Source organism: Notamacropus eugenii, chromosome X, assembly GCF_028372415.1.
Source record: "Notamacropus eugenii isolate mMacEug1 chromosome X, mMacEug1.pri_v2, whole genome shotgun sequence".
Classification (NCBI taxonomy): domain Eukaryota; kingdom Metazoa; phylum Chordata; class Mammalia; order Diprotodontia; family Macropodidae; genus Notamacropus; species Notamacropus eugenii.
In genome coordinates this window covers 29,288,746-29,301,631 of record NC_092879.1, presented here as the reverse complement: position 1 = coordinate 29,301,631, position 12,886 = coordinate 29,288,746, and the positions used below count along the sequence as shown (strand labels likewise).

Genomic DNA, 12,886 nt, shown 5'->3' with positions numbered 1-12,886 from the left:
ATTCTACCCATGCTGCTTATGTATTCACGTTTTATATAATGTTACTCAAATGAACACTCTGGGCTCACTGACTGGTAAATTTTCCAAGCACCCTGCTTCTGAGCATAATAAAAATGTAGCTACTATCTCTGTGTCCTTGATTCAGTGATTAACATCAGTACCTTGAATCATTTTTATCTCAGTATCCTTTGAGATAACTAGAGAATTGTTCTTGGTCTTAAATATTTGTATCGATTATAGTTTTATCAGAGACAGTGGATGTGAAGATATTTTCCTAATGTCAACAGTTCTCTTTCTTACTTTAATTAAGTAGATTTTGTTTGCACAAAAGCTTTTTGATATTACATAAACAAGTGTCCTTTTTGTCTTTTGTGATCGTCTATATCCCTTGGGGCAGCTAGGTGGTGCTGTAGTAAATAGAGTACTGGCCCTGGAGTCAGGAAGATCCTTCTTCAAATCTGGAGGTAGACACTTACTAGCTGGGTGACCCGGGGAAAGTCACTTCACCCTGTTTGCCTCAGTTTCCTCATCTGTAAAATGAGCTGGAGAAGGAAATGGCAAACCACTCTAGTATTTCTGCCAAGAAAATCTTAAATGGGGTCCTGGAGAATCTAACACATCTGAAAAACAACTCAACAACCTAACCCTTGTTGGACCCGGCATTTTCCTTCAATTTATTGACCTGAAAGTGACCACTTTCCATCCTCCTCTACGTTTTGCATGTTGTTACTCTCGCATATTAAGGTTGCTTGTCCATTTGGAACTTTTTGTGATGGATGACATAACAGAATGGTCTGAACCCAATTTCTGCCAAACTATTTTTCCATAGGGAAATGCTCCCCAGTGTTCTTGGTTTATGGCAAACACTGGGCCACTGTGTTTGGTTGCTTCTATGTCTTCCTTGTCTAGTCTATTCCACTGCTCTGCTTTCCACTTTTCAACAAGTGTCAAATAGTTTTAATGACTACTAGTTTGTAATAGAGTTTGACATGTGATAACCTTAATCCTTTCTCATTTCAACTTTTTCCCATTATTTCCCTTCTGGTCCTTGACCTTTTGGTCCTTCTTGTTATATTCAGCTGCCAAATCGACATTTCTAAAGCATAGATCTTATCACTCCTCAAGAAGTGTCAGTAGCTCCCTTTTGTTTCGAGGATAAAATACAAACTCTTCTGCTTATCATCAAGGGTCTATTGATTAGGTACTGATGTTAAAACCCTCCACAGTTCTGATCCAAACTCTTTGCAGGCCATCTTCTTAATTTTCCCCTTCACACACTCTCTGTCTTTCCCCAGGTTGTCTCCATCATCTGGAATGTTATCCTACTCACTTCTGCCTCTTGGAGTGCCTAGCTCCCTGAAAGGTTCAGCTCCAGGGCCATATCCAGCATAAGACAAATAAGACATATCTCCCCATTGTGCTAATGTACATGCCCTTCCTCTTTCCCTACACACACACACACACATACACACACACACACACACACACACACACACACACACCAATTATTCAGTATTTACTTTATATATGTTGACCCACACTTGCGCTGATATGTTGAATTCCCACAGGGTGTTAGACAATAGTCAGGTGGCAACAGCTTCCCTCAAGATTCTAAGGAAACCCAGAGGATTAAGACAGCTAGGTGGTACTGTAATAGTCCAGCGTTTCACCTGGTATCAGGAAAACTGGTTCAAATCCAGCCTCAGACACTTACTAGCTGTGTGATCCTAGACAAGTCACTTAACTTCTGCCTGCCTCAGCTTACTCATTTGTAAAACAGGGATTATAATAGCATTTTTGGACATTTGGATGATTTGGAGAGTGAAAGAAAATACCCAGATCCAAGAGATGGAACATCTTACTTGAGGAATAGTAAGGAGGACAGTGTCACTGGATTGAAGAATAAGTTGTAAGAAGACTGGAAAGGTTGAAGGGTTCTTGTAAGGATGAAATGAGATAGTATTTGCTTTGCACTTAGCATAGTGCCTGGTACACAGTAAGCACTTATTAAGTACTTTCTTCCTTCCTTCCTTCTTTCCTTCCTTCCTTCTTTCTAATTGTTCATGAGCCCCTATCTGGTGCAGTCACAAACATATATATGTATATGTGTGTATGCATGCATGTATGTGTATGTATTTACACATGTATGCATATATGTGCATGTGTATCAGCTGACATCAATTAGCTTTTACAAAGGGATATTTATTAAGAAAGTATACAGAGGATAGAGAGTATAAATACATGTCCCAAATAGGAAGTCCATTCTCCCCTTGCATATACAATGGCTCTGGAGAGAGTGGATTCAGTCTTACAGTAGTTGATTCTAATGTAGTGAGTACACATGTAGGCAACATGTGGGGCCAAAGAGAACCTTCTAGTGGTTGACCCTAGGAGTCTTTTCTTTCTTCATCGAGTCCTCACTAAGCTCGTGTCAGGCTGGGGCATCATAATGGATGCGTTGCCCTCTTGCTCCACAAGGCTGGTTCCTTCCAATGGGGTCTTAGCTTCTGGGTCCACCTGATGCTGGCTGGGCCATGTGGTTTCTGCTGCTGGATCCAGGAGTCTCTGCTACTGACTGAGGGGAAATCTGATGGTTCCTCTGGGCTTTTGAAGTTCACAGGGTCATCTCCACATATTCATTCACCTAAATCAGGAAAGAATAGACCAAAAGAAACAGGTAATAAACACTCACAAGAGACTAGATAGAGAGAATGGAGCTTGCTGCTGCTGCTGCTCTTTCCTAACATTGCAGCTCATAGCAGCTCTCCCCTAGAAACAAAACCAAGAGGCCATCCACTCAAATTTTGGCCTCTTTTTTTCACCTTTCACCACTACCTCAGCCTTTACTGAGTCATCAGTTCATTTGTCCCTCAGCCAATCAGAAGACTTTTTGTCATCCCAAAGCACTAACTGGGAGTCTTCATAGATAAAAATGGCTTCCAAAGATCCATGTATTAAAACGGCAACAGGCAAAGAGTATTTAACTCATGCCCCATAAAATCCAAGAAGGAAAAATCTAAGCATGCTCTAAGGTCCAACTCCTTATTGACCATCCCCCCTAGGCAATTTTTAATGGACTTATCTGTGTATATTTCCCCTACCCAGTGTTCATTCCACTCTTTTACCCTCTCTTTTCCTGACCCTTTATACCCCTCCCTCAAATCTTCCCTCTTGTAGGTCCTTTCTGTGCCATCATGACACCACTCTGTCCTTTCTTTGACCATAGTTTATTTGCTTTAAAAATAATAAGCTATAGCAGGGCAGAGCCAAGGTGGCAGAGTAGAAGGATTGACCTGCTCTAGCTTTCCCCCCATATCCCATAAAATACCTGTAAAAAGGACTCTAAACAAATTCTAGAGCAGCAGAAATCACAAAATGACAGAGTGAAACAGATTTTCAACCCAAGACAGCCTCGAAGGCTGACAGGAACGGTCTATGGCACTGGATTCGGAGTGCAGAGCAGCCCAGCCTGGGCCATGCTTCACAGATAGGACTGGAGCAGGCTTCAGGGTGGGGAATCATGGGTAGCAGCTGAGGTTTCCAGATTTCTCAACCCACAAACTTCAAAGACTGCTTCAAAAGTCAGTCAAAAAGCTCTTTCACTTGGGTGAGAGGGGAGCACAGTCTGGCCCCAGCCCTGGCTCAAGGGCAGCAGCAGCATCCACTTTTGGAGCCCTTGGCATAAAGACTCTGGGGGCATCTAGCTGATGATCTGGGTAGCAGTCCTGAGCGGCAGTGCTGGGGTGAGAAGGAACACTGGCATCGTGGAGCTGGAGGTTCAAGAGCTCACTGAATAAAATAGTTCTTTAAATATTAGAATAGAGCAGATGGAAGCTAATGACTTTATAAGAAACCAAGAGATTATAAAAAAACCAAAAGAATGAAAAAAATAGAAGACAATGTGAAATATCTCATTGGAAAAACAACTGACCTGAAAAACAGATCCAAGAGAGATAATTTAAAAATTATTGGTTTACCTGAAAACCATGATCAAAAAAGAGCCTAGGCATCATCTTCCAAGAAATTATCAAGGAAAACTGTCCTAATATTCTAGAAATAGAGGGTAAAATAGAAATGGAAAGAATTCACCGATCATCTCCTGAAAGAGATCCCAAAAGGAAAATTCCTAGGAATATTGTAGCCAAATTCCAGAGCTCCCAGATCAAGGAGAAAATATTACAAGCAGCCAGAAAGAAACAATTCAAGTATTGTGGAAATACAAACAGGATAACACAGAGATTTAGCAGCTTCTACACTAAGGAATTGAAGACTTTGGAATATGATATTTCAGAGGTCAAAGAAAATAGGATTAAAACCAAGAATCACCTACCCAGCAAAACTGAGTATAATACTCCAGGGGAAAAAATGGAATTTCAATGAAATAGAAGACTTCCAAGCATTCTTATTGAAAAGACCACAGCTGAATAGAAAATTTGACTTTCAAATACAAGAATCAAGAGAAGTCTTAAGGAACTCATTAAAGTTGAACTGTTTACATTCCTACATGGAAAGATGTTATTTGTAACTCGTGAGACCTTTTTCAGTATTAGGGTAGTTAGAGGGAATGTATGTATATATATATATATATATATATATATATATATATATATATATATATATATATATATATATACATATATATATATATATATATATATGTATATGTATATATATATATGTATGTATATATACACACACACACACACACACACACACACACACACACACCTTCATATATATATTTGAATATATTTATAATATATCTTTCATATATACATGTAGGTGTTTATGGGTATGTATCTATGTATGTGTATATTATATATGTGTAGATATGTATATATACATGGGTGTATACATCTATCTATAGATAGATAGAGAGATAGATATAACACCTAGACAGAGGGCATAGGGTGAGCTGAATATGAATGGAGAGTACCTGAAAAAATAAAATTTACTGTAGAATAGAATGTACTAGGAGTAAGAGAAAGGGAGAGGCAGAATGTAGCTAATCATCTCACATAAAAGAGGGAAGAAAGACCTTTTACAATGGAGGGGAAGAGGGGGGAGATGAAAGGAGATAATTGAGCCTTACTCTCATGGGACTTGGCTTAAGGAGGGAATAGCACACACTCAATTGGATATGGAAATCTATTTTACCCTGCAGCAAGGCAAGGGGGAAGGGGATAGGAGAGGGAAGATAATGGAAGGGACAGCAAATTGGAGGAAGGGATAATGAGAAGCAAACACTATTGTGGGAGGACAGGTCAAGGGAGAGAATGGAATAAATAAAGGGCAGGATAGGACAGAGGGAAACATAGTATTTTACAATATAACTATTATAGAAGTGCTTTGCGTTGTTACACATGTTTGATCTATATTGAATTGTTTGTTTTCTCAATGAGGGCACAGAGGGAAGGAAGGAGTGAGGGAGAGAATATGGAACTCAAAGCTTTAAGAATGAATGTTAAAAATTGTTTTAGCATGCAACTGAAAATTAAGCTATACAGGCAATGGAGTATAGAAATCTATTTACCCTAGAGGAAAAGAGAGGGGAAGGGGGATGGAAGAAGAGTGGGTAACAGAAGGGAGGACAGACTGGAGGAAGGGGTGGATGGGGTGCATGATGTCCTGGGGTGGGGCTGGAGAGTGATGGTGAGAAAATTTTCAATTCAAATTCTTGTGGAAGTGAATTTTGAGAACTGAAAAATAAATTATATATTAAAAAATAATAACCTATAAACAAAAAAACCAAACACTAACATTGCATAGAGGACAGAAAGCTCATTTGAGAGTCAAATTGCATTGGTAGAGAAGCTGATCAGCAGAAACCTCACAAACTGATCAAATTACAGGTTTTGTAAAGAAAAGACCCTACAAATATGAAAAAAAAAATGATTTCACTACTTAACATTTTCTTGATCATTATATACTTAATTCCTTTTCTTATGTTTCCATTGCTTGAGGTATTTGTTTGAAAATGGAATATTCTGCTCACCTCGCTCCCTCTCTTTCTTGCTCTGTCTCTCCCTTTGTCTCTCTCATCTCTCTCTCTCTCTCTCTCTCTCTCTCTCTCTCTCTCTCTCTCTCTCCTCAAATGTCTCTTTCATTGAAAGTTCATCCTTTTAAATTGATGAATAGATGCAGCTTTGAAGTTTATAATATTTGGGGTGACATCTTCAGTTGCTTTGCTTTTAGGAATGTACTATATTTCATTTTCTTCCATGATTTCTCCTGACTATAGAACAATCCTGGGTTATTCTAATTAGTGTTCCTTCATACTTGAAGACCTTTCTGCCATGTTCTCAAAATCTGTTGCTTGCTATTGACATTGTAAATTATGAAATTGAACCAACTCTTCATCTCCCAGCAGTGAGATTCAACTCCATTGTCATCATGCCCCCAAGCCAGATACCTTTTCCCACTCCACCTAGATTTGTAGCCTTTTTGTGAGTTGTCTTTCCCCAATAGATTGTAAGCTATTTGAGGGCAGGGACTGTCTTCCTTTTTCTATTTTGCATCCCTAGCATTTAGCACAATGCCTGGCACATTGTGGGTGCTTGGTAAATGTTTACTATTGTATTATTTTCCCCCAATTCTCATTGGAAGCTCTAATTTCTAACCTAATTCTTTCCTAATATTTTCTTGTAACAGTTTTGTTTCTCTTTGCAACCATTCTGGAATTTATTGATTTCTAGGTAGTTTGTAGAATTGTCTTTTTGATTCAGGAAACATGGTTCATTTTCCTTCATGGTATAAAATTGTTCATATTGAACAGCTAAGTGGTGCTACAGTGGATAAAGCACAGAGACTGCAGTCAGGAAACTTCATCTTCCTGAGTTCACATCTGGCCTGACATTCATTAGCTGTGTGATCCTTGGCAAGTCACTTTACCTTGTTTGCCTCAGTTTCCTCATCTGTCAAATGAGCTGGAGAAGGAAATGACAGACAACTCCAGTATCTTTGCTAAGAAAACCGCAAATGGGGTCACGAAATGTCCGACACAACTGAAGTAACAGAACAACAATATTGTTCATATTATTTTGACTTGAGATGTTACTCATTTTTCCTTTGGTCTTTATAAAACTCTCTGCTGGTTTATGTGTTTGTGAGCTAGGGTTTCACTTAGACTTTCTCCCTTGGCCTTTTGGTTTTTCAGCCATTCTTTTTAAGTCACTTGGATCTGGGTACCCTTGACACTAGCTCCTACAAATTCCATTGCTGCACAGGTTCTCAAAACTGGGTGTCCTTAGTGTCATTACACTGCAGGATCTAATGTTTACCTAGGTGCTTACCAAGTGTCAGTCAATAAACATCCATTATGTACCTACTGTGTGCTGAGCACTGGAGATACAAAAAGAAGCAAAAGGCAGTCCCTTCCTTCAAGGAGCTCACAATCTAATGAGCAGATACAAAAAGTAAATACATGCACAAACAGGGTATATACAGGAAAAATAGGGATTAATTAAAAGAGGGAAGACACTAGAATTCAGGGGGCTAAGAAACATTTCCTGTAGATGAGATTTTAGTTGGGGTTTAAAGGAAGCCAGGGAAGCCAGGAGGTAGAGAGGAGGAGGAAGAGCATCCCAGGAATGGAGGACAGCCAAAAAACAATTTATCTGGAGCCAAGAGATTCAGTGCCTTATTTGAGGAACTACGAGGAGGACAATGCCAATGCATTGAAGAATAAGGTGCAAGAAGATTGGAAAAGTAAGGCTAGGTTAAGAAGGTTGGATACCAAACTGAGGATTTTGTATTTGCTCCTAGAGGCAATAGGGAACTACTAGAGTTTACTGAGTATAGGGATGGATGACACGATCAGACCTGTGCTTTAGGGAAATCACTTTGGAGCTGGAGGATAGATTGGAGTGTGGGGAGCCTTGTGGCAGGCAGTCCCACCAGCAGCTATTAGAATGGTTCAGGTGGGAAGTAATGAGCACCTGTACCAGGGTGGGGGCAGTGTCAGAGGGTAGAAGGGTTTAGATTCAAGATTCTGCAAAGGTAAAATTGACAGACCTTGACAAGAACTTGGATACAGGGGCTGGGAGAGAGTGAGGAGTTCAAGATAACACCTAGGTTTTGAGCCTAGGGAACAGGGAGGATGGTGTTGCCTTCCACAGTAATAGGTAGCACTGCAGTGGATAGAGCACTGGGCCTGGAGTCAAGAGGCTCCTCTTCCTGAGTTCAAATTTTACCTCAGACATTTCCTAGCTGTGATCCTGGGCAAGGCATTTCACCCTGTTGGTCTCAGTTTCCTCATCTGTAAAAAGAGCTAGAGAAGGAAATTGCAAACCACTCCAGAATCTCTGCCAATTTCTTTCCAAGAAAACCCCAAATGGGGTCACAAAGAGCCAGATATGACTGAAAAACAAAAAATATAACTCTAAATGATTCTCCACCCATTGTAGGAGGAAAGAGGATAACTATTTCTCTCTTTGGTGCTTTTACAACTAGGAAAGCTGAGTCTTAAAGATATTATGTGACTTGGAAACCTGAAAGGGAAGTTTCTTGAATGTCAGTCTCATTTCTACATCAAAGAGCTTATGGGATCACATTTCCAATTTGCACCAAACACTGGCTCTCTGACTTTTCGGGTCCATTTCAAAAGGTGGTATTAGTTCAAATTGGTTTGTAGCTCAAACTTAGCTGAGAGTAATTTCTGAGGCTGCCATCCAGAGTGGAACATTTCACTTGCCTATTAATCACAGAAATACAAAATGTCAGAGCTGAAAGGTGCTTTTAAGACCATCTATTCTAAATTTGGGGAGGGAAATTGAGGCTCAGTGAGGGGAAATGACTTGTCCGGATTCACATAGCTAGTATGTAGGCCTTCTGAATTCCTACTAGATCAGGGCTCTCTGTTTCCCTGTAAATGTCAGAAGCACTAATAGCTCACATTCCAAGTACCACATCTTTCTTTCAAAGGACAATTTTACTGCATTACCAGTTTGCTGGTAATGTGTCACAGCTAGAACTCTACTGTTGCCCCTGAATGAGCAAGACTATTCATCCCTACCCCACCCCATCCCCTAAGTAGCTAGGAATTTCTAGGAAAAGATATTTCCAAAGGAAGTCTTGTTTGTACCTAGGAATTAATCTGTTAATGTGGATCAGTCAGTCACTCAGTTGATCAATGAATATGGGGAAATTAGGAAGGTTTTTTTGTTGGGACTGGAAGCTCAATTCCGTGTGGACAGTCTCGGGCAGGTAAAAGTGGGACTTCTAAATCTTAGAGTCTTACGAGGCCCTCCATGAACAGCGGGGGTTCGAGAAGGTCAGACCGAGCTAGCTCGGCTAGCTCGGGTATTTCCGCCTCTCCCCCGGAGATACCTGATGGGTGGAGTCTCCCTGCCCTCGAGGTCGTCCCGGATTGGAGCACACCTAGTTACCTAACAGCACGGTATTGAGATGCAAACTGTGTGGCTGAAGATTAAGTAGGATTGAGGAAGCCTAAAAGCTCTCTTAGCACGTGTGGAGCCAAAGAGAAAAGTAGGGCTCCGCTTCTTTTCTTTTCTCTCTCCCCTCCCCCTCTCTCCCCGCTTGTACTTCTACTTCCAATCCCTTAAGCTTAGCCTCCTTAGGAAATCTCCCCCTCTTCCTCCTAAGAAAGAAGATCCCCCTGCACTTGTAACCGAAACCCTGTAATAAAGCTCAACCCCTGTTTGACTCTGGAACGTCCTTTCTCTCATACGTGCATCCGGCGTGGCCAGCCGAAGACCTCGGGAGGTGAGGTAAGAACGACTCGGGTAGCCCAATACAGGCCTCTAGGCTTGGCATTTTTTTTTTTTAATTTCACTTTTGGACATTTGGAGTTTAAAATGTCTACAGGACATCTAATTCAGGATGTCTAATAGACATTTTTGAGATGTGAGACTTGAGGTCAGCAGAGAGGTTAGGGCTCAGTAAGTAGATGTGAGAATCATCAACGTATAATTGAGAATCATCAATGATAATTAAATCCATGGGAGCTGATGAGATCAACAAATGAAGTGATATATAGGGAGAAGTGAAGAGAACCCAGAACAGAGCCCTGTGGGATAGATACCCACAGTAAGGAGGTATGACCTGGATGAAGATCCAACAAAGGAGACGAAGGAACATAATTTTCCTTTTCTCTCTCTTTTTTAATTGAGTATGCTTGGTAGTATATTTTGAGATCTGATATTGATATTTCTGCTTCTCTTCTAATTTTAACTGTATTGGTTTTATTTGTGCAAAAACTTTTTAATTTTAATTTTTTTTTTAATCTTTTATAGCTTGAATAGTATGACACTGGATAAGTAAACTAATTTCAGTAGTCACTTTTATTATATTACCTCAACTTATCCATGAGCAATTAATATTTTTCCAATTATTTAGATCTGTCTCTTTTTTTGTAAAAAGCATTTTGTTCAATAAAGTTCTTGTGTGTGTCTTGGCAGGTATTTTATATGCCCTGTAGTTATTTTAAAAGAAATTTCTCTTGCTATTTCTTCTTGCAGGATTTTGCTGGTAATATACAGAAATGCTGATAATTTTTGTCAGTTCATTTTATAGCTTGCAACTTTGTTGAAGTTAATAATTATGCCACTTAGTTTTCTAGTTGACTCTTTAGGGTTATCTAAGTAAATATTATACCATCTACAAAAAGTGATCATTTTGTTTCCTCATTGTCTATGTTTATTCCTCCAATTTCCTTTGCTTGTTTTATTGCTACAGTGCAATATTGAATAGTGATGCTGATGAGTATCCTTACTTTCCCTTGATCTTACTAGAAAGGAAATTAACTTATCCTCAGTGCTGATAATGTTGGCTCTTGGTTTTAGATGGATATTACTTATCATTTTAAGGAAAATTCAATTTATTCCTGTCCTGGCAAATGTTTTAAAAAAAAAAAAACCAGGAATGGGTATTGTATTTTGTCAAAAGCTTTTTCTACATCTATTGAAATAATAATATGATTTTTTTAGTTTTTATTATTAATAGGGTCATTTATATGTATGGTTTTCCTGATACTGAACTAGCCCCACATTTCTGGTATAAATCTAGCATGGTCATAATGTTTGGTCTTTGTGACATATTACTATAGTCTCCTTACTGACATTTTATTTAAAACAATTTGCATCAATATCCATTAAGGATATTGGTCTATAGTCTTCTTCCTCTGGTTTGATTCTCCCTGACTTAGTATCAGGGCCATGTTTGTGTCATAGAGGAAATCCGGTAGGACTCCTTTTCCTGTTTTTTCAAATAGCTTATATGGTATTAGGATTTTTTTAAATGTTTGGTAGAATTTGCTTATAAATCTATCTGGTCTTGGGTTTTTCCCCTTTGAGACATCATTTATGATTTGTTTGATTTCTTTTTCTAAGATGGGGCTAAGTATTTGATTTCTAAGTTTGTTAATCTAAGAAATTATTATAGTTTTATAAATATGCATCCATTTCATTTAGATTATCATTTTTTGGCATATGGTTAAGTGAAATAACTTTTAATAATTGCTTTTATTTCTTCTTTGTTGTGTGAACCCACCTTTTTCATTTTTGATATTGTTAATTTGTTTTTTTCTTCTTTATTTTTAAGTCAAGTTAGTTAATGACTTGTTGATTTTATTGTTTTTCCCCCAAGAAATGCAGTTTTATTGGTTCAATATTGCTGTTTTTTAAAAACCCTCACTTGTGTTAATCTCTGTTTTGATTTTCAGGATTTCTATTTTGGTATTTAATTAAGGGTTTTAATTTGTTGGTTTTCTAGGTTTTTTTAGTTGCGTGCCAAATCCTAGATCAGCTCTTTCTCTCTTTATTGATAAAAACAGTTAGATATATAAAAATTCCTCTCAGCACTGTTTTGGCTGCATCCCCAAAATTTTGGTATATTGTCTTGTTGTTATCATTGTCTTCAATGAAATTAAACAAATAGAACAAGAGAAATCTATGATTTGTTTATTGACCAATCCATTCTTTAGAGTTATTTAGTAGTCAATTAACTTTTAATGTTTGTTTCATAGGCTCTTTGTTGAATTTATTGCACTAAGCTTGGTAAAAGATGCATTTCTATATTTGCTTTTCTGCATTTGTTTGTGAGATTTTTATGTCCTAATAAATGGTCAATTTTTGTGAAGGTTACATGCAAAGTTGAGAAATAGGTCTACTCCTATTCCCATTCACTATCTTCCAGAGGGTTACCAATTTAGCTTTCCTAAAATTCTATCAAGTTCTTAACTGTTTTGTTGTTGTTCATTTTTGGTTAGATGTATCTAAGTCTCTGAGGGATAAACTAAGGTCCTCCAGTGTTATAATTTTACTGTCTATTTCTCCTTATAACTAATTCAATTTTCCTTGAGATGTTATGCCATTTGGTACATATGTTTAGCATTGATATTAGTTCATTGTCTATGGCACCGTTCAGTAAAATATAGTTTCTCTGTTTATCTCTTTTAATTATGTGTATTTTTGCTTTGGCTTTATCTGAGATCATGACTGCTACCCCTGGGATCCCTAATTTTATAGAGGAAACTGAAGCCCAGAGAGGAAAAGTAGCTTGACCAAGGTTGCATAGCTTGTTAGTGGCAGAACCAAGGGCTCTTGGTTTCCATTCAGTTTTCTTTCTACTATACTATACTTCTTCCCTACCTTCTTGTACACATTTACCATCTAGTCATCAAAACATAGTTAGGATATAATATGATGATAGGACTTAGAGAACACATAAATCCTTAAGCAGTTATATGTTTCCCAGGCCTCATCATCACATCATGTTACATGATCATGTTACATATTATAATTATATCACTTCTTATTTTATGTGAACATGTTACATATTATATCATATTATGTTATATGATCATGTTACAATGGAAAGAGGGCTGGATCTAAAGTCATGCCTCTACTGATTATTACTTCTCTCTGTG

General features: G+C 38.3%; 1 long non-coding RNA gene across 1 annotated transcript in view; it reads right to left on the bottom strand.

The window, feature by feature from the left end:
• Window positions 1-2,181: 2,181 nt before the first annotated feature.
• LOC140515343 (uncharacterized) overlaps window positions 2,182-12,886 on the bottom strand; it is a 69,081-nt gene continuing 58,376 nt past the window's right edge. The window contains exon 8 of the long non-coding RNA XR_011970983.1: window positions 2,182-2,644. This is a non-coding gene — a long non-coding RNA (uncharacterized lncRNA). The remainder of the gene's footprint in view (window positions 2,645-12,886) is intronic.